At 46.8% G+C, this 21139-nt stretch overlaps 1 protein-coding gene across 1 annotated transcript in view; it reads right to left on the bottom strand.

Annotated features, from left to right (window-relative positions):
- The window catches only part of PRCP (prolylcarboxypeptidase), a 514316-nt gene that overhangs the window by 249137 nt on the left and 244040 nt on the right, over positions 1–21139 (bottom strand). The window lies entirely within an intron of this gene.

Here is a 21139-nt window from a genome sequence, read left to right as displayed (position 1 = left end):
ATGGGTTAAGCCTTAACTAGCACAAATGCGACCATGAGTTAATTTCAGGCCTATCAGTTAGGTTTTATTTTATTTATTTAATTCTGCATTTGTAAGGCGCGTATACAGCTAGACATTGTGTTTCCAGGGAGTATGTTGCTGGGACCTGATAAAGTGCTTGAAGGTCACCTCAAGTGCAGTCCTGTGAGGTAACACAGGCCAGTAGGTGCCCACAGGCAATTGCTGGGAACGGGTGACATAAGGGCCAAGGCCCCCCAATCTCAGCGATTGAGGGGTTTAGCAAGGGAGGGAGAGTGGGAAGTCTTGAAGCGCTTCTGGAATTTGAGGAGATCCGGCTTAAGACGGAGAGGGGGCGGGGGGTCTGTTCAGAGTTGGGAACTAGCCGCGGAAAGAGATCAACCACCAGCTTGCTGCTTAGAAAAGCACTTGACACAAAGAGTTGGAGCCGGAGGAATGGAAGGACCTGGAGGGAGAGTATTTGGTGAGAGCAGATTGTAGATAATGTGGTCCCTGACCCCAGACAGCCTTCTGGATGGTAGAGGGATTTGAATTCGATCCTTGCAACAACTAGGAGCCAGTAGAGCGATTTTAGGGTTGGAGAGATGCAGTCCCTGGGCTTGAGGCCAAGAATATGTCCTGGAACCCTATTCTGGATAAACTTGAGGGGCGGACAGAGGAAGAGGGTAGATTAAGGAAGAGGCTGTTGCATTAGTCCAGCCTAAAGAGCCTCAGGGCTCTAGAGACATTCAGCTTCTGGGAAAAGGTAAGGAAAGAAAGGATGCCTGTGAGGAGGTGGAGTTGGAAATTGACCTTTTTTATGTATTATTTAATTCCAAACTTTTCACTATACACATTTAGTTTCCAATTCATTTCTCGTCTCAAAACAAACACCACCAGAGAAATACATCATTTGATAACACCAATTCATCTCTTATTAATCCCCATTGTTCAAAAGAACATTATTTAAAAATTTGATCCCCACATATTATACTAACGTTTCCCCCACTTAAAACATATTCCACCAATCCTCTGATGACACAGAATTCATATCCTTGGTAATGTCTCCCATAAATGTTGTTCGCTTAACCATTAGACCTGTTCATTCCAATAATATAGGTTTCCCTGACTCAATCAAACCTTGCCCAGTGCAGAATCGCCAATGTGCCTCATCTCTTGGAATTTGACTCTATAACACCTCTCTAGTAGGTAATACGTTTAGACGAAGATGCAGAAAAGAATCCTGTATAATGGCACAGGGAAATCTGGATAGATACCGTGGAATCTGGCCAGTAAATCTCCCTTCAAGAATCAAATAATGGGATCATTTATAGGTTTTCAGTTTATTTTGGGCGTTAATCCAGTCTCATTTTAGGATCTTGTTTTTGACCTTTTCTGGATTAGTCATTAACACCTCATCCGTGGGATTAAAGGATATTAACCAGTTTGGCATCTTTCCTTCCATTTCACCAAAAGCTATTCACTTCGCATCTTCTGACTACTTCTCAAAAGGATGGAGATTGTCTTGCAATATACATCTACGGTACAGAGCTATTGATTTCTAAAGGATGATAGATTGGAGGGATTGTAGCCCTAATTCAAATCTGATTGAGGCTATAGGCAGACCCTTAGGGAGGTGGAGTACCTTTTTCCAAAAGTCCCTTTCCAAAAGATTCCAGAACGGCCATGATACGTTTAGAGCTGTTAAGATAGCAGTCCCCTTCTCCTTATAGAAGGCGATTAGAGGACTTTCCATAACTTCCCTTAAGAACTCTGGCCAGACTAAAGGCTTTTTGCTTTAGATTTTAGAACTAGCTTCCAGCCACTTTCATCAATGTTCTCATTAACACATACTCCAAGGTAGGCGATTGCATGTACTCTTTCCAGTGTCCGCTTGCCCATATACCATTTAGCCTTTTTGGCTCGACTCCCCTTGGCCTTTGACCATACCATCATTTTCGTTTTTACATTCTCTTTAAGGTCATTCTCCTCCATATAGGTTTCAAGAAGATTTAATATTTGTTGCAATTCCACCAATAATAATGTAGCAAAAATCTTCCCAAAGATATCCAATCATGCAATGGGTCGATAGTTGTGGGGGTCAACCCTGTTCCCTTTCTTAAAAAGAGTGATCATCAATAATGTGTTCAATGAGGCTGGAATTTCTCATACAAGACAGACACCATTAAACAAAAGCATACAAATGTCTACCCAAGCCTCTGGGTTTTGCTTTAGGATTGAGTTTGTAAAGCCATCTGGCCCCGGAGCCCAGGAAGAGCTCAATTGTTTAATTAATGCTATGATGTCCTCCTTTTTAAACCCCAACACCCAAGATCCCTGTCCTCTCTTTTCTTCACTAAAGCCATCAGACTCATGTCAAGCAAAAAGACTAGAGAAATGGAAAATCCAGACCTTCTCTGGAACAGTGTTAGGGAGGGCTGCTGATTGATAAGATGCATTATTGCTCAATAGGGCCCACAAGTTACACACGTTTTGATTACATACCAATCTTAACTTATGCTCAGCATCCTTTTGTGCTCTTAAGGCCCTAGAAGAGATTAGCCGGTTTGTATATTGCGGTCTTCTGATTTCCCCCCCCCCCCCCTAAGTCTGGCACTGTCCTCGACTAGGAGCCCATTTATTTTCCTCATATCTGCTTGGTATTGTTTTCTACCTCCACCACCTCCTTATTATAAACATGAAGTCTAACAAACTATGTCTTTAGGCCCACCTGACTTTTTCTCTAAAACTTTGGAAAAGAGTAGAGTAGTCTAAAACCTCCTTGCCATTTGCTACCTTCATACAATACTGCTCGGTAATAGGTTGGATCTCTGCAGGGCTAATTCACTGTCTATTCCCCCCATAAGAGAGTTGGAGAGGGGGACAGATCCTATCTTTTGCCATTAGTAATTCGGCCGTCGATGTAACCGTTAACAATTGATGGTCACTATGTTTCATTGGAGTAACCGTTAGAGTGTCAATTAGATCGATCACATTTCTCAACACAAATAATCCAAATATGCTCTCTGCTCTCCACGGCCCAGTGTGAACTTGCCTGGCATATCCCCGTTTGTTTGCCCATTAAGCATGAAGAAATCTCATAATCCTAACTCCCGGCAACACATTGCGGGTCTGTTTCCGAAATCAACCCTCGGGATTACCAATCCCAACTTGTTTTAAACACTTCAAGTTTAAATCTCCACAAATAATCACGTGAGGATGTTTTAAATTGATGTAGGAGTCATCAATCAATGATATCAAACAGTTGAGAAGAAATGCATCCCCAATCTTAGCAGAGTTCCAATACACATTAACAACACTAGTGTTTTAAACATGGAGGACCGCTGATTATGCCTACCAATACCAACATCTGTATAAAGGGATTGAGATTCCTCTCTTCCAGCACAGTCAGGCCCAGACCCACTCTCACCAATTTCATCAGGCCAGAATAAGTTCTACCCACCACCCCCTTTGAGGCAGGATTCAGGAATACATTGTATCCATCACATACTGGATGGCTGAAAGCCAAGTTTCTCGCAAATACAAGATGTCACAAGCTGCCAAATGATGGGTTTCCATGTTATAACGATACACAAAACCTCTTGTATTCCAACATTCCATGTAGCAAAGCGTCATCTCCTCCTTCTTGGAAAGCTATTGGGTAATAGATGACACCAATGAAGCATCCAGCCATGACCAATCCTGTGGTTTATATGTAATAGCTTGTCTTTATGAGACTCTGACTTTTCTCTCGTGTCTATCCACCACCTCAAAGGTCACTTATCATGGCCTGCTTTTTTCCTGGTGCGCTTCCAAATCCCGTTTTTTAAAAATTTTTAATAACACTGTTTATTTGGCACTACACAAAAATACCTCAAGCAGGGTACGTATTAACAACGGCGGTGATCTTACTGAGGAAATATTGACATACAAAGGTGTTAGCAGCCCTCTTGTTTAAGTTACACATCTCAGAGGTATCGGATGTGCTGCAAGAGGTGCAGTCCTTTCCGCCAAAAATAAAATGGACACTTGATTAGTTGTCCCATCTATGCGGACGACATTGTTCTAATTGATTCAACCCAGATTGGCCTTCAGAGGCTTCTAACTAAGCTGCTATGCTACCTCCAAGAAAACAAGCTAGAAATTAACGCAAGCAAAACAAAGATCGTCGTAATTGGAGGAATGAAAAAACGGAGAGACATGAATATCAAGTGGCATCTTGCTGAGACAAAAATCCATTCAGTGCCTGCTATTCGATATCTAGGAATCCAATTCAATAACTCAATCAGAGAACAGGACTGGTTTATGGATTTGAGGCATCGGATGACATTTTCACTTCAAGGAGCGAAGTTACACGCAGAATTTGGCAAATTTACATTCAAACCAGTTTTGACTTTCTATACTCAGAAAGTTATTCCATCTATTACATTCGGAGCAGAGGCAGGTTGGAATTTAAATCATCGCCTATGGACAATCATAGAAGGTCATTTTTGGAGACGTGTTCTTAAGCTACCTATGAACGTATCAATGAATGTAGTAAGACACGAGCTTGGAATCGACTCAATGTATGGTACAGTGTTGTGGTGATCCATTGCTGCACTGCGAAAAATGTTGTTGGTTACTTGCCATCCAGCCTACCAACTATTAGCCTTGTCAGCTATAAAGCCCCATCAAGGACTATTGCTGATGTGGTCTAAAAAAATTAGAACCATCTTAGCATCTGCCGATATAAAGTGGGAGACAGTGCTTTTAACAGCACAGATAGCAAAAACAAAATTGGGACTATGGAACTGGTTACAAAACAACAAAGGATAACAACGTTGAAAACAGCTTTATACATGGGTGTTGCAGCCAACAGTCTAGATAAACTACCGAAATATCTAGAGAAATTTCCTACAAGGAAACATCACAATCAATTCTTAAGGCTCCGTGTAAATGTCTATAAAGCTAAAGAGAGTCTATACAGTAGACACGATAAACGGAAAAGTGACAACTGTTGTAGATTCTGTAAATTTTCAATTGAATCCACAAAACATCCAATAACTGAATGTGTTGAATTAACAAGTTCCAGATCTTTTTACTTATTGAAATATGCACCACAAAATGGTGACATGGAAGATTGGTGGATTTAAATACTCTCAAGTCAAAATGTGCTATTAACATGTGCAGTCGTTGATTTCTTGGATAAGAATTTGAACGATAACGAGAGCATCACATAAGGCTAATTTCCAAGTATAAAGTTGAAGTCCTCTAAATTATGTAGTAAATTCTGGATTGCTTTATCTATCTCTGGGGAATGGCTGTTGATAAATTGTAAATTTCAATATTGATGTTCCCCTGCTGTAGAGATGGAGTTGGCTCCATGATCTGATTTAAGGTGGTGTGTAAAGTTGACAGCTTTGGATGCTATCTTATTCATTCTATTCTATTTTAGTCATTTAATTTCCTGTATGGTAATTTATATGAACTTGTTTGCCCTTTGGAAGATTGATCATGCTTTCTTTTGAAGGAATTGGATTTGATATTGTGACAAAGGAATTTTCAATTTGTAATTAAAGTTTGTTTTCAAATGAAATGTTACAAATAAAATAAAAAATAAAAAAATAACACTGTTTATTTGGATTTTAACAACAAAAACAACAAACATTGGCATTCATCAGAAAATCACGGTAGTATTGTCAGTGAAAAAGGCGACAAAGTCAGAGATAACAATGATACATCCGCAGAACAGGTAATAGATGGTAGTTCTGGTTACGTCTCGTGTCTTTGGGTTAGGAGAGGGGGTGAAGGGGAGAGCGAGGGAGGGGGCGGGGGGGTCGTAGGGAGGGGATGTGCCTCAATGAGCGTCCAGCCATTTCCCCCATATCTTTTAAAATTTTCGGGGGCAACCCCTCGCATTGTACGGCGATCCCGAGATGCGCACCTACTTAGTTTGTTGATCCAACGGTTCAAGCTTATTGGGTCCGCTGAGCCCCAGTTTGCAGCTATAAGTCTTTTCCCTGCACCCAGTGCCACCACCAGGAAAATATTTTCATACTTAGTAAGGTCGACCTCCCCCCCAGATTCCCAAAAGTGTCATTTTGGGGTCTTTAGGAATTGGCGTTCCTAGTATAGTGGAGATTGTGTTAGCGTACTCACACCAGAAGACTTGTAGCACTTGACAGTCCCAGATCATGTGAAAGAAGGTGGCCGTCTCCCATTTGCAATGGACGCATGTCTCATCTCCGGTTCCTCCCCATCTGGCCAGGGCTGTGCGAGAGTAGTATGAGCGGTGGAGTATTCTGAGTTGTATCAATGAAGTTTGGCCTCGATACCAATTTCTCGGGGGGACAGTGTGTCTATCCAGTCCTCTGGTTTCAGATCACCCAGATCTCTTTCCCACCTTTCTGTCAGCTTATCAAGTTCTTTAGCACCGAAGGAGTTAAGGGCCTGGTAGAGCGTGGAGGTGACTTTGGAGGGGAAACGTTGCAGGAAAACGTTGGTCTCTATGGGGGAGCAGGGGGGTATAGTGGTTATGTCTGGTAACTGGGTGTGTATGGCGTGAGCAAGCTGTGCGTATCGAAACCAGTCCATAGGTACTAAACCAAATTTGTCTTGCAGAGTATCAAAGCTTAGCAGGCGTCCCTCTTGGATCATGTGTGTTAGTGTGGTTATCCCTTGTGTTCCCTAGTTCCCAAAACAGCCCATTTTCCTTATTTCTGGGAGATGTGCGTTGTGCCATATGGGTTAGGCTAGTGTTGGTTCTGCCTTCCAACCAACAAGTTTTTGTGCGTCCCCCAGGCATGGCGGATGTAGCGTGTCATTCTTGGTATTTTCAAGAATTGGTTGTTGGTGGCGTGTAGGACCTGTAGGAGCGGCACTGGGAACACAGTCTCTATTTCAATGTGGATGTGCTGTAGTATGGGCTCGGCGTGTAGCCAATCATTTACCACCCCCCCCCCCATCTGTGTTGCTAGGTAGTATGTACACCTGCATGGTATTCCAATGCCTCCCTCCCATACAGATCGTTGTAGTGTAGTGAGGGCGATTCTGGGTTGTTTCCCTCCCCAAAGCAGCGTACAGAGGTTCCTATCTATGAATGCAAAGGTTTCGTGGGGGATGGGGAGCGGAGCATTTTGGAGAATGTATAGGAGTCTTGGGAGTGTCATCATTTTAAACAGGGCTGCCCTGCCCATTAATGATAGGGGGAGCGATTGCCAGTGGGAGACATCCCTGTTAAACTTCTCTAGTACAGGTTGTAGGTTGAGTTGGAGGAATCCGTCTAGGGTCAGACCAATGTGTATGCCCAGGTATTTAAACTCCCTGATACAGACGTGGTAAGGGCAAGTCTCGGGAATCGCAGTTTCGCCGCCCTGGATCGGGCAGTAGATCGCTGGCCTGAAGAAAACTAAGGTTTGGTATTCCTTAAGGATGTGAGATACAATCGGGCATGAAGTGACCAGATTTCGAAGGTATATAAGGAGGTAATCTGCATATAACGAGAGCAGATCTTCTCCTCCCCCTTGCCAGGCGAATCCGGACCAGCTTTTATTCGATCTGAGTTTGATTGCTAGTGGCTCGATAGCGAGCACGAAGAGGAGTGGGGAAAGAGGACATCCCTGTCTGGTTCCTCGGCCCAGAGGAAATGGTCTGGAGGACTTGCCGTTCACCCTCACGGTAGTCTCTGGGGATGCGTACAGGAGTCTAACCCAGGAGATGAAGCTTTGCCCAAAGTTCATTCGAGAAATGATTTCCCATAGGGCCTCCCACCCCACAGAGTCGAATGCTTTCTCAAAGTCCACCGCCAGGAGAGCCAGTGGGCACGGTATCTCTGAGGCCCAGTCTAGGGCAAGTTGAATTCTGCGTAAGTTCATGCGGGTAGATTTGTTGGGCATGAATCCACATTGATCTAGGTGGACGAGTGTCTCCAAGACCTTGAGCAGTCTGTTAGCAAGTGCCCTGGCAAGGACTTTGGCTTCTCCATTGATCAGCGAGACGGAACGGTAGGAAGCACATTCTTCCGGGGGTTTTCCGGTTTTATGTATGACCACTATGCTCGCTCTTCTGAGGTCCGGAGGGAGTGCACCTTGTTCTTTGCTGTGGAGGAACATGCGTTGCATGTGTCCCGTTAGCGTGCTGCCATTTCCAGGTCTCTGTTGGGAACCCATTGGGACCTGGGGTTTTCCCAGGTCGGAGTTGTGCAAGCGCCTCTTGAATTTCGATTTCGGTGTCTAGATCTGTTTGTTGTGTTGACAGTTTCGGGACCTCAATCTGGTCGAGAAACCTAGAGGGAGCAGGTGTGGAGTTCCCGATTGGTGGGGTGTACAGTTTCTCGTAGTAGGCGGCGAATGTTTCTACTATGTCAGAGTCTGCAGTCAGCAGCGCCCCCTCAGGGGATCCGATGGCTTGCACGTACCCTTTAGTTTGTTCACCTCTCTCCAACCAGGCAAGAGTTTTATTTGCCTTGTCTCCTTTCTCGTAAATTTGACTCTGGACTAGCCAGTGGGCCGCCTGTGCATTATCCAGGGCTATGTTACTGAGGGCTTCTTGCGCTGTTATCAGGGCTTCCTTTGTGCTTTGGGTACCGTGTGCAAGGAGTTGTTCTTCACACTCCAGTACTTGCTTTTCGACCTCCACGATCTTCTGAGCGTGTCGTTTCCGGTAGGCCGATACCGCGGAGATAGCTTCTCTTCGGAGGACAGTTTTATATGCTTCCCATATCGAGATCGGGCATTCCACTGAGCCTTAGTTTATTTCAAAGTATTCCGAAGTCTTTTTCTTGAGCTCTTCAGCAATTCCGGGAAGCCGCAAGTGGTATGTATTCAGGCGCCAGGTGATGTCTGGGCGCTGGCGAGCATTTTTCATAGTTATAAAGGAGCGGGGAGTGGACCGAGATACCTCTTGCCAGGAACTCAGCGGATACAAGCCTGTGGGATATGTTGCGGCGGATGAAGGCATAGTCGATTCTCAAAAATGTTTTGTGCACGCCGGAGAAAAATGAAAATCCGGCCTCACTGTCGTGCAGCGATCGCCAAGTGTCCGACAATCCCAACGTCTCGGCAAACGTGTACAAAGCTGTCGGGGTGAGTCAAGTTCCAGCCCTTCTGCGGGACCTGTCGGCCATGACATCCATAACTTCGTTAAAGTCGGACCCCTATGGCCCATAAGTCGGCGTCCTCCTCCAGGAGTATGTTCTGCAGTTCGTCAAGTAGTTCCTTCGTAAGTGTGGGGGAGCGTAGACCGCGACAAGACCCCATTTTTCACCCCAGATGTCAGCGAGCAATATCACGAATCGGCCCCGGGGGTCGGTCTGTACTTTCCTGACCTGTAAGGGGACTTGTTTGTGGATGAGTATCATTGTACCCCTGTCGCCTTTTGTGAACCCAGCTTGGTAGGTATGCGGGTAGTTGAATCTTCTAAAGAAGCCGTTGCCGGTTCCGATCAGATGTGTTTCCATAAGGAGAGCTATATCTGGTGAGTATTGGTTTCACGCTGAAGCCTAGGCCGTTGACATTCCAGGTCAATAAGGACAGCTTGTTGGCGTTTGCTCTAACTGCATGAGTCTCGTTGTGAGGCATCAAGAAGGATCTGATGTCTTGGTAGCCTCTTGGGTCGTATGTAGTGCTCTCTCGAGCTCTGACCGGTGTGTCCCATGTCTGGGTCCATCGCTGTTAATGGGGGCTTAGTGTAGACCTGGGGTACCCATGTGTATCCCTTGGAGGGGGGAGTCCAGAGGTTGCCATGTGACTGTAACTTGTGCCTGGATAATGCGGGTATCTCGAGCCCAGCAAGTGGGTTGTTTGTGTTTCCTGTGCCAGTAGGAATGGGTGTCTTGCCTTCTTGTTCTGTGATTGCGATTGCCTACACCCGTAGAACTCCCCCCCCCCCCACCCTGTATTTCCCCTCAACTGGGAGCACTTGTCACCCAAACATTGAACTTTTAACTGTGAAACTTCTTCGGGATAATCCGGACTGGGCTAGCGATTGCACCGCTTAGAGGGCGGCGGCCGCTAAGTTAAAGTTCCCATAGTGTTGCGTTGCAGGTCAGTCCCTATGGTATAGAGGCCTCATCCATTCTCTGTGGTGCTTTTGACAGGATGCTGTGGTGTTTCGGCTTCCGGGCCCACCAGGATTTAGGGGGACGACAGCTGTCCGGGCTTGGGCTTCTGTGCAGATGGTCTAGAAGGCGAGCGTCGGGCTCCGGGACCATTGAGGATTTGCGTTTCGAGCCATTCCCATGCCACTTTGGGGTTGTAGAACAGGTGAGTGGTGCCCTTGTGATGGACTGAGCATTGCCAGGAAAAAAAGAGCATACTTGATTGACAGAGATTGGAGTTTCTTCTTGACAGAGTCAAACGACTGGTGGGCCTTTTGGACCTCCTTAGTGTAGTCTGGGTAGAACCCTATCTGTATCCATTGTATGTAATTGGGCCCGAGGCCCGTGCCATCTGGAGGATAGCGTCTCGGTCTCGAAAATTTTAAAAGGCGTGCAATTATCATTCTTGCTGGGGCTACAGGGGTGGGTCGCCCGGTGGGCACTCCATGTGCTCTTTCAATGGAAAAGAACTTGGATAGTTTTTTGGGGGCGAAGATATGAGCCAGCCAATCTTCCAGGAAAAGTTTGGCACTGGGGCCCTCTTTTTCCGGGATCCCGAGAATCCTGAGATTGTTGCGTCGCGCCCTTCCTTCGTTGTCCTCAGCGCGGTATTCAAGTTGGTTAACTTTTTGGGAGATTACAGCTAGTTGCTGTTCCAGTCGGCGGACAGTGTCCTCTGTCTGATACTCTTTGTTCTGCTTCGACGACTCTGACGATAGGTTGCGTAGGTCTTAGCGAAGGAGGGACACTTCTGTGGATAGCCCTCCAATTTTGAGTTCCAGAGACGTTCTCGAATCCCCAATCGCTTTCATTAGGTTGGTCAGTGAGACAGGAGGGTCTTGAGCCTCTTCTCTGGATTGTTCCTCTTCCAGGGTCTGTGTCCCAGGGTGGGGAGGGGCCCCTACTGTGAAGAGGTCCATTTTACTTTGTAGTGTTTGTCTTTTGGCTTTATCCTTGCCCATAGCGCCATTCGGTGATCTCGGTGAGATGTTGGGTCAAGGTAGGTTGTGTTAGCGTCCCGAAGAGGGTTGGTGTTAGAGTTGGGGGATTTTGCGTGTTTCTAGCCTCTGCGCTTCCGACCTCTGTTCCGGGGTGCCAATGAGGTTACCTTCAGTCCCTTAAAAGTGGATCCCTTATGTTTGATTTACCTGTTGCGTCTGGTTAGACGTTGCGCACTCAGTGGAGGGTGTCCACTGCTATGTCCATACGAGGGCGATAGCCGTGGCTGTAGGCTGTGTTCCTCTTGGGTGGAGAGTGTAGGAGACTGCAGCCTCGAAGGTTGGCTTCTGGTTCTCCCCTATGTGGGTGGTGGTCGCCACCATGTGAATGGAGTCTCTAGAGAGGTTGCTGCTTGGCCAGTGCTGAGTGGGTTACCCCTGTGGTCGTTAGTTTCCTAGGCCTCTTTGTCTAGGTTAGTCCAGTGAGTTTTGGGGTTTACCCAGCTATCACCCTGCTTCTGTTCGCCCACTGTCACAGGTGTGTTGTCTTGCCAGAAGATTCTCCCGTATGGAGTGCTTGTCGTGAGCCTTGTGGGGAGGGTTTCACCGTTCCCAGGATCAGGCCTTTTGGGCTTTGGGTGCTTGCTGTAGTCTCAGTGTCTATTTCTTTGTGTGAGCTGCGCGTGGGTCCTTCATCTAGGCCATTTATTCTGCAGGGACTGTAGTTTGTGCGTCGAGGGTCTGTGTCCCCCGGGTAGCAGTGCCCCACAGGTGATGCCCCTCTGCCAGTCTCTTTTAGTCGCTTGCCAGTAACGTGGTAGAGGAGGGAAAAGTCTATGACCTTGCTGTGGGTATAGGGTAATGCAGGTGCTTATGTTGGCTGGGGGAGGGGTTGACTCTGGTTATGGCCGCCCAGGACGTGGGGTTCAGTGTGTGTGATCTCTGTGAGAGGGGGGGTCTCTCCCTCTGTTGTAGGATGATGCACGTGTGTCAGACGCACCTCTCGCCTTGATCCGCTGGCGTGTGTTCTCGCTGGAGTTTGTGGCTGGTGTCTGGGTGGACACTGGAGTCAGGCGGGTGGGAGGGAGGGGTCTTAGGTGGCGCCTTCGGCCATCCCGGATGTGTTGATGGGATACGGCCGCTTCTCTATGCCCAACACGCACCACTGCCCATCCTCCGCCGCTGTTCCGCCTTCTCCCCAGGAGCCTTGGTGGTTGTGGTAACTTTGGGGGGGGGGGGCGGGCCGACTGCTCTTGTCAGCCAAAATGGCGGCTAGCAACACGCTGGTGGTCACCGGCTCGAATCTTGTGCATCCGGCTCCGATTTTTCTCCGGGATGCAGCGTGTGCTGCCCTGGTGTGTCCGCCTCAGTGTCGTTTCGTTTTGGGGCTTGTTTGTTGTCTGGGGGCAGGATGTTACAGGATGATTGCCGTGGCCGCCGGGAGCCGATGCAGTTAGCTCTTCATGCGTGGCTCGCGCATGCGCAGTCCCCAAATCCCGTTCTTGATGACTTGGGTTCCGCAAGGGCAGGGAGGTTAACGTCTCTTCTTTTGTTTGTTTCTCCCTCATATGTCCCCTGATCTTAACACTCTTCCTAGCAAGAGGTGAATCCTCACCAATTATCTTCAACTGTGGGATTGGTTCTTCGCTCAACTCAAAACCTAGGGGGAAGAAGATCCGCAATTGCATCCAATAAGGCCATTTTTACCAACCTCGATGTCAAATGTAATATAACCCAATCGAGGCGAGCTTCATTGACAAATTGCAATATTTAATGCTATCCGAGAAGGAGCAGTGCAAGCGTTTGAATACATTTGTTCAAAATAAAATTAGGCCATCTCTAGTGGGCAACAGTCTTTCCACTACTACAGTTCGATGCGTTTGATATAAATGGGCATCTTTAAGTCTGTTCTTCGCCTTTCGGTATGTAAATATGTTATGTGATAATTTGTTGACCTTGTTGTGGAAGATGTGATTTCTTCCAAAGAGCTTTCCTCTTTTCTTCTAGGGTTTGGAAGGTGTTTGGGCTTGCATCCCTGGGAATGGCTTGACAAACTTCTTTTAGAATTCCCTTCATGACAAGCCTCCTTTTATCATTTGTTCCTTCTGCCCCAGCTGACGCCTCTATAACCCCTTTTTTCAAGTTCAGGTCATGCCTCGCAGACTACTCTATCGGCATCTGGCTGAAAGTCAACATCTGAATATATTGTAAGTTCCAGTAGGGCCAACATTCCTGAATCAACACTTTCCATGGATTGGTTGACAGCTGGTTCCCTACATTTTGACGTTTCCACATTCACCACTGAAAGCGATGTTGGCTCTTGGTTCTGAAATAACTTTTTTCTCTCGCTTATTAAAATGTAGCAGAGCAATGACAACTCTAGGAGGAATACTCAAGTTTCACATGAATGCACGAGATCCATTTGATTTAGATTTCATAGTTTTGAGAGGTTTGGTCCTTGCTTTCCTCTTTGTTGTAGACCTATTTTCTCAGGAGAACGCTGTTTCGACTTTGTTTTCTCAACAATTGGAAACACGTTCTTGCTGGAGTGGGTTTTAGTTGACGTATCTGGAGACTCGACTAAATGGATCACCATGAGACCAGTAGAAACTCCCAGCACAGGGGATTGATTTCCCAATCCCCGATTTTGACTGGTCAAAGCACTGGCCTATAGCAGCGCGGTTCCCTGAGCAGTTAGGTCATCTCTATAGCTCCTCCTTGGTAAAGAAAAAACGAGTTGAGTAAGAGAGGAGCTAGATATGATTGAAATTCACTTCCTCAGGCATCGGAGTAGTTTCACAGGGTCCAGGGACTCCTGCTGCAGGTTTATGTCCTGATGCAGAGTCTGTCTCCACCTCAGCCCTGTAAAGTGGGATATGGCCCATTCCATACGCCGAGGCACTGGTTCGTCACTGCCAGGCAATTGGCATTTTAATGTCTGCAATATCACGCAACAATCGCGCACCCAGTTTTGAGTGCTGAATAGATAGAAAATCAGCCCCTGTCCCAGATTCAATAGGAATGCTGGCCTCCTCGAAGGACTCGTTAGCGGTAGGATCCCCGTTTAGAAAGCTGTAACGCTCACCTGGCTCCCACGGAGGCGCTGGTCTGGGTTGCTGTGGCCTCTTCAAGCGTGATGTGCAGAATTCGGACCACCGATTGAACAGGACTCCCAAATCTTGCTTGTCTGGCCCGTAGGAATATCCTTCTGCAGATGAGAAAGGGGATTAACTGTCTGCTGAATAGTGTGCTTGCTCCTCCTTTCCCCCTTCGTTCTTCTCTGACTTCATCCAAAACCCCCGGTTTAAGCTCACCTTATGGTTTGGAAGGATGAACTCTCCATCCTGCTTCTGGTGCAGGGGCGCGCGTTCGTCCAGTTACTTCACTGGTTTTCAGAATGGCGCTGGTACATCCACTTGACTTTTCTGAGCGATACGCCTTAAGTATGAAGATGCAAAAGTTCAAGTGTGAGCCTCCTTTTATGTTGTTTTTTCTGTCCTTTATTTCAGGTGCAGAACAAAGGCGATGCGTTGAGGGGTTAAATTGCCGGTGGTAAAATCAGGTGAGTTAGTGATGAGGGCGACCCCTCTAAATGTGTTTATAATTCCCCAGTAATGTCTTTTGTCCTTTCCCCATAGGGGCCGGGGTGCGGTACCTGCCAAAGATGCGGCGCCGACCCGAGATGTGGAATGGTTCACCAAGAAAAGCTGGTAAGTAATATGGCTGAAAAATCGGCTTTCCTCTTGTGTTCCCTTGCTCACCTTTTGTCTCTTCTTCTCTCCACTAGGTGCAGAGATGTGGCGACCGGTGCTGAGAGCTGCGATGGAGCCGGGCGGCGTCTCGGGAACAGGTGAGTGAAGCGCGGCGCTGCAGCGAGCAACGCGGTGCTTTTAAATGAAGTCTTCCTTCAGAAATGCTGGCGTGAAGATTCCGGGTGCAGGTAAGAAGGTTGAATAAGTTCTTGGTTTTCACCTTTCTCTTCTCTTATTCCCTTACAGGTGTTCCAGGTTCGAGGCGGGCGTGGCTGGAGTCCAGGTGCAGGAGCAGACACGGTGAGCGTTCAGCTGCTGGGATGCAGAACAACGTGAAGCACGTGTGGCTGTCCGGGCGTGGCTTAAATAGCTTTGGAAGTAGTTCCAGGTGAGTATTCTTCCACAGCCCCACCCAAGTAACAAAATAGTTCCTTCAGAAAAATAGTCCCTCCTAAGCCTCATTTGGCTTGGTTCTTCATGCAGCATGGTCTGCATCAGGTGAGTGTGCAGCATGGTCTGCTTCAGGTAAGTGCACCAAACACTTCCCCTTATGAGCCTGGCACTTATGGCGCCAGGAGTGATGTCCAACATGAGCCTGGCGCCAACGGCGCCAGGACAGAGTCCAAAGAGCCCCTATAAAGGGCCGCTGGGCTTTTACCCGGAGGCGTGATGCCTGCTCCCGGGGGTGCTGGGCCTGGCCTGGTGCTCCGGGGGTAGGCATCATGACAAAAGCGCTCATATTCTGGTGAATCAGGGTGTGTGAAGATTTCTTCCAGAAAACCACAATCGTCTGCAGCGGATAAAGATGTGTCCTTTGAGAGAGACAGCAGATGTATTATATTTCCTATCTCTATAGGCCCCTGTCTGTGTCTAAAGGTATTTTAGCAAGGTTCCAAGTTGACCAGATAGGCTGATCCATTGTAGTCAGAGACTCGACGCTTTCGGGAAGAGCCGCAGCCGATCCAATTATGCTCTGTAAGTTTGAAGGTATTAACGTACCGCCATCTACAGCCACATTACACCTCAACAGGGACTCCGATTTTTGATGGGGGTGGCAGACATCATCCATACCAGCACCACTAGGCACTGTACAATTTGACACATGAGAAGTCATAACCCTACTTATCTCTGCTTCCACTTCTTCATGTGGTAAGCACAGCAAAACACATCATCATCATCATGCAACTTAGCCTGCTCCAGAGTCACCATTCTGCTCTTAACACAGGGAGAGGGTATGGGGGAGCTCACCTCGCTCATCGTCACCGACACAGTGGGCCCGGGGATCAAACCTTCTCTCATTTTTCACTGAGTACAAGGGCCCGGCATCATCACTGAGAATTTTGGAGTTACGATCACTAGGTAGCGCATATAGTCCTTGTAGACCAGAGTATCCCTCGTCCCTCTCACCTCACTCCTTGCAGAGCTGATAGAAAATCCAAGGGACAAACATGCTCAGCTGTTGCTCCTCACCTGCCATGACTGCGCAACTCTGCACTGCAAGGGGTTTTTGAAGAGTAGACATTCCCGCCCAACGAAAGGCATGGTAGAAAGACTGGCAGCACCTGGATAACTGCCGTGACTGCTTTACCCTATGCAATTCCTTCTTGGCAAGGCCCATGATGTGAGGGAGGAAAGAGATTTCTGGCTTCAGAAGGAGGAGGAGGTGGGAGGAGCCCATAGAGGGTGGCTAGAGAGAGGGGAGGAAGGTGGGAGCAGGAATCCTGATAGGAAGGTTCAGTCTTTCTGGCATTTAGAAACAAAATCATGTATCACTACACAGTGGCACAAATATGCACTCCTAGGGGGACAACAGTCACTGTAGCTGTTAAAACATTTCCATATGTGGATAACACAAATTAGTGTAGGTCAGTATGCAATATTGCTGTGTATTCTTATTGTAAATGTTCAATGGCAAATACCAAGTAAACATATATAACTAACATTGACATCAGAAGAAAATTACTTTAGATAATTCGGACATGCAACAAACAAATTTATTAGCACTGTTCAATACACAAACCATTCTCCATATTAGCATGAACTTGTTATAACATTCAACACAGACAGGAGGTCTGTGCAAGTTAGGCACAGTCCAGTGTTTACAGTCTTCACACTTGGACTTAAGCAAGAGTCATAACAAATTCATAGTAACTCCACAATAGCTCCTTTTGGGTGTCTCAATGACCAACACGTTTCGGATTCAAGATCCATCTTCAGGGTGGGAGCTGTATGTTCCTTTTCAATCTTTTTCATATGTAAGACCCTATGGGGTTAGAAAGGATATGTATTCAGTATGGGATGTTAATGTAAATGAACGCTAGAAAAAACTAGCATATTGAGGGATCGAAATCAAAGAGCACTAACCTTTACATTCTTGTCGAAATTCTCAAACAAATACATAAAACGTTGAAGATGAAGCGTGAGTATTATGTCTCAAGTTAACATATTTGTACGAAGTAAAAGCAGCTGTTTTGCTGGCCTAAGGCCAAACACAACCACAGACTACTCACCCCATCACTTGGGTGCAGTCGAGAAGTAGTGGGGAATGGCGGTGGCAGAGTCAGGCAAGTCGTATCTATATCAGTAAAAGAAAGTAAAATTTAACTAGCGGTTGAGACTGGGAGGACTCAGAGTGTCACGGAATTCCCCCTTTCTCACCTGGGAGCGATCCTTGCAGGATTTCTTGGGCGATGTCTTCTTACACACAGACCTGGTCTTGTATAAGCCCGCGCGAGCCACTTCTAACTCCAGCGTGCGTTCAGAGTTCTGGGATTCAGATACTCCGGGATCCAGGAATGAAAAAGGTGCGCACAGGGCGCACAAGTCCAGGAAACAAGGAAGAAGGAAGAGGGGTATGGGAATGGAATTAGGAGGTCCAGGAACAAGGATAAGAGAGTAGCGAACTACGGAGCACACGTCTAGTCGCCGCTTGCAATAGCGTTGAGACGCGCTGGGCCGCGGCCTATTTGTAAAATACGCTACGTCTGACGTAAAGGCAGAGGAAGGCGTTCCACGTTAGACGGCCATGTTGGAATTATCAAGGAGTACAAGCCCCGTTGTGATAAGGACCATGAAGTCCAAAAGGGGTGCATTCTGTGGGTCATGACAGCATGCCTCCTGCGGAGACCCGTTCCACCGGGTTTGCCTGGGTGTATGAGATGGTATCTTCTGAGCAATCGAGGGGTGTTCAGATTAGAAGTTGGTTCCCAGGTTCTTTCACTTGGAGGATGTCCTTTCCATTCAACCAGGTATTGAAACTGACCCAGTTTATACCTGGAATCGCATATTTGGGACACTTCATATTCCACTTGGTCGTCCACCACCACAGGAGGGGGTCTGCAAGATTTCCGGGAGGATCGGATGTAGGGTTTTAATAAAGAAGTGTGAAAAACTGGGTGAATTTTCTTCCAGGAGTCGGGTAGCTTGAGCCGGTATGAGACTGGATTTATGATTTCCTTGATGGAAAATGGACCATAGTACCGGGTGCCAATTTGTTTGGTCGTAAATGTCGGGGTAGTAGCTTCGAGGACAACCAGACTTGATCACCAACTGCATAAGGCGGCCCTGGTCTTTTAGAATCTGCATATCGCTTAGTATGTATTCTGGCCTTCTCGAAGTATTCTTTGGCTTCCTTGTGTACATTGAGTGTTTCCATCCAGGAGTCGACGGTACGAACTGGTGTGGGATGTGGAAGAACAGAGGGTAACACTGATGGATGGAATCGTTGACTGCAATAAAAGGGGCTGGTCTTAATTGCTGAGTGATCAGAATTGTTGTATGCGAACTCAGCCACAGGTATTAGGAGCAACCAGTCATCCTGAACCTTGGCGGCGAAACAACCAAGGTATTGTTCAAGGGTCTGGTTTACACGTTCCGTAGCTCCGTTCGTTTGTGGATGAAAACCTGATGAGAGCGCGCGTTGGATTCCTAGAATGCGACAGAGATGTTTCCAGAATTGTGAAACATATTGAGGGTCTCGGTCTGATATGATCTTGGAAAGGAGTCCATGAAGGCGGAAAATGTGTTCCAGGAAGATTCCAGCGAGTTCTGATGAGGATGGTAGTTTATACAGGGGTGTAAAATGAGCCATATGAGTGAACAAGTCAATGGTAACCATGATAGTCGTGTATCACCTGGAAGGTGCCAATTCCACAATGAAGTCTGTAGCGATGAATTCCCATGGTCTTGTTGGTAGTGTAGGTTGCAGTAGGAGACCTGCCGGTCTCTTGTTATCGTATTTGTTCTGACTACAAATAGAACAGGCTTGGATGTACTGTTGTACGTCAGTCTTCATTCTAGGCCACCAAAATTGTCTTTGTATAAGACGGAGGGTGTTGGTGATGCCACGATGTCCGGAGTGAAGGGTATCGTGGCAGAGGTTTATTATCCTTTGTTGTAATTTCCGTGTGGGGATGACTAGAGCGTTATCCTTGAACAAATAAATATCCATCCTTGGTTCTCAGATTCCATTGATTCTTCCTTGAAATATCCTTCCAGAGCTCAGAGGATTGGGTTTGCATCCGAATTTCTTCCAGGAGACTGGCAGCTTGAGCTACAAAAATCATATGGGGAAACATCTTGGGATAGGTCCGATCTCCAATAGTTTCATAGTCAGGACGTCAAGATAAGGCGTCAGCAATTATGTTTTGTGATCCAGGGACATGACTGATGTGGAACTGGTACTAGGCAAAGAAGAAGGCCCAACGGGCCTGACGACTGTTCCTACACTCCAAGGATTGTAGAACTTGAAGATTCCGATGGTCCGTGCGGACCTGGACTGGATGTCTCGCTCCCAGGAGTGGTGTCGCCATTCGGTGAAGGCTTGGCGGATGGCTAACAGCTCCTTTTCCAGGACGGAGCTCCTTTTCCTTTTCCCATGTGTCTCACTGGGAGTCAGGGTTCGTGAAAGGTAAGCAATGGGGTGTTCCATCTTGTCCTCAAATTCTTGCTTCAAAACTGCTATTATGGCGTAGTTAGAGGCCTCCGTCTCCACTAGGAATGGCCGATTAATGTCGGGTTGGGCTAGGATGGGGGCTTGAGTAAACTCTGTCTTTAAATATTGGAATGCCTTGTCTTGAGGAGTAGACCAGAGAAAGGGAGTGACTTTCTTCAAGAGTGCAATGATCGGCTGAACAATCTCAGAAAAGGTGGGTATGAACTTCCAGTAGAAATTGGCAAGCCCCAGGAAGGATTGAACTTGTTTCACGGAAGTGGGAGCCGGCCAAGATAGTATGGCCTTTACCTTCGAATGATCCATACCAATTCCTTCTGGACTAAGGACATATCCTAGGCAATGAACAGAGGTGACGTGAAACAGGCATTTCTTGGGTTTGGCTAGGAGTCTATGTTCACGTAGTCGTTGTAATACTGCTTTAACATGCTCTTCATGCTCTAGAGGGTCCTTGGAGTAGATCAAGATATCGTCCAGGTAGACGATGACGAAGAGGAACAGCATATTAGAGAACACCCTATCCACGAAACGTTGAGACGGTAGGGGTATTAGCAAGTCCAAAGGGCACGACCAGATATTCGAAGTGTCCAAAGGGTCTTCTAAAAGCTGTTTTCCATTTGTCTCCTTCCCTTATACGAATCAGATGATAGGCACCCCTGAGATCCAGTTTCGTGAAGATTACAGCTCCTCTCACCGCTTCCAGGATATCCGAGATCAAGGGTAAGGGGTAGCGGTCCTTGAGGGTGCATTGGTTTAATCCATGATAATCGAGGCAAGGTCTAAGTTCCTTGGTGTCCTTTTTGGGAACAAAGAACAAGGCTCCAGCTGGGGATTTCAATGGTCTTATGGTGCCATTTTCAAGGTTGGTATCCAAGTATTCTCGTAGTGCTCTTTTTTCAGGTTCTGATAGGATGAACATCCTCCCGAAGGGAATCACTGCTGAAGGTTCTGTGTCTATGGTGCAGTCTTCAGGTCTGAGGGGGTAGAGCCTGGACTATGGCAGTTGAGAACACATCAGCATAACTCTGATAGGCCTTTGGAACCTGTACAATATTGGAAACCATGAGTGGTACTTGCTGATCTATTGATGGTTCTTTGGAAGGTGTCAAGGAGGATTCCAGGAATAGACAGTGAGACATACAAAACTCAGATACGAGAAATAAGGATCAGGCTGCCCAGTTGATATAACGATTATGTTTCTGTAACAAGGGCATACCCAGGACCATGGGGTAATGAGAAGACTTAATGATGTCAAATCTGATCAGCTCTTGGTGATGGTTTATTAAAAGCTGAATCTCTTTAGTCTGCAAGCTTATGGGTCCTGAAGTGAGGGGTCTTCCATCGATCAATTCCACCTGTTGCATGGTACTTCCAAGTCTTGTATGGAATGTGGTGACTAAACACCCAATCTTGATCAATGAACATT

The sequence above is a fragment of the Ambystoma mexicanum genome, chromosome 7q (assembly GCF_040938575.1).
Source record: "Ambystoma mexicanum isolate Mex_15411 chromosome 7q, UKY_AmexF1_1, whole genome shotgun sequence".
NCBI classification, from domain to species: domain Eukaryota; kingdom Metazoa; phylum Chordata; class Amphibia; order Caudata; family Ambystomatidae; genus Ambystoma; species Ambystoma mexicanum.
The sequence above is the reverse complement of the archived record's forward strand: the minus strand, read 5'-3'. Positions and strand labels throughout refer to the sequence as shown.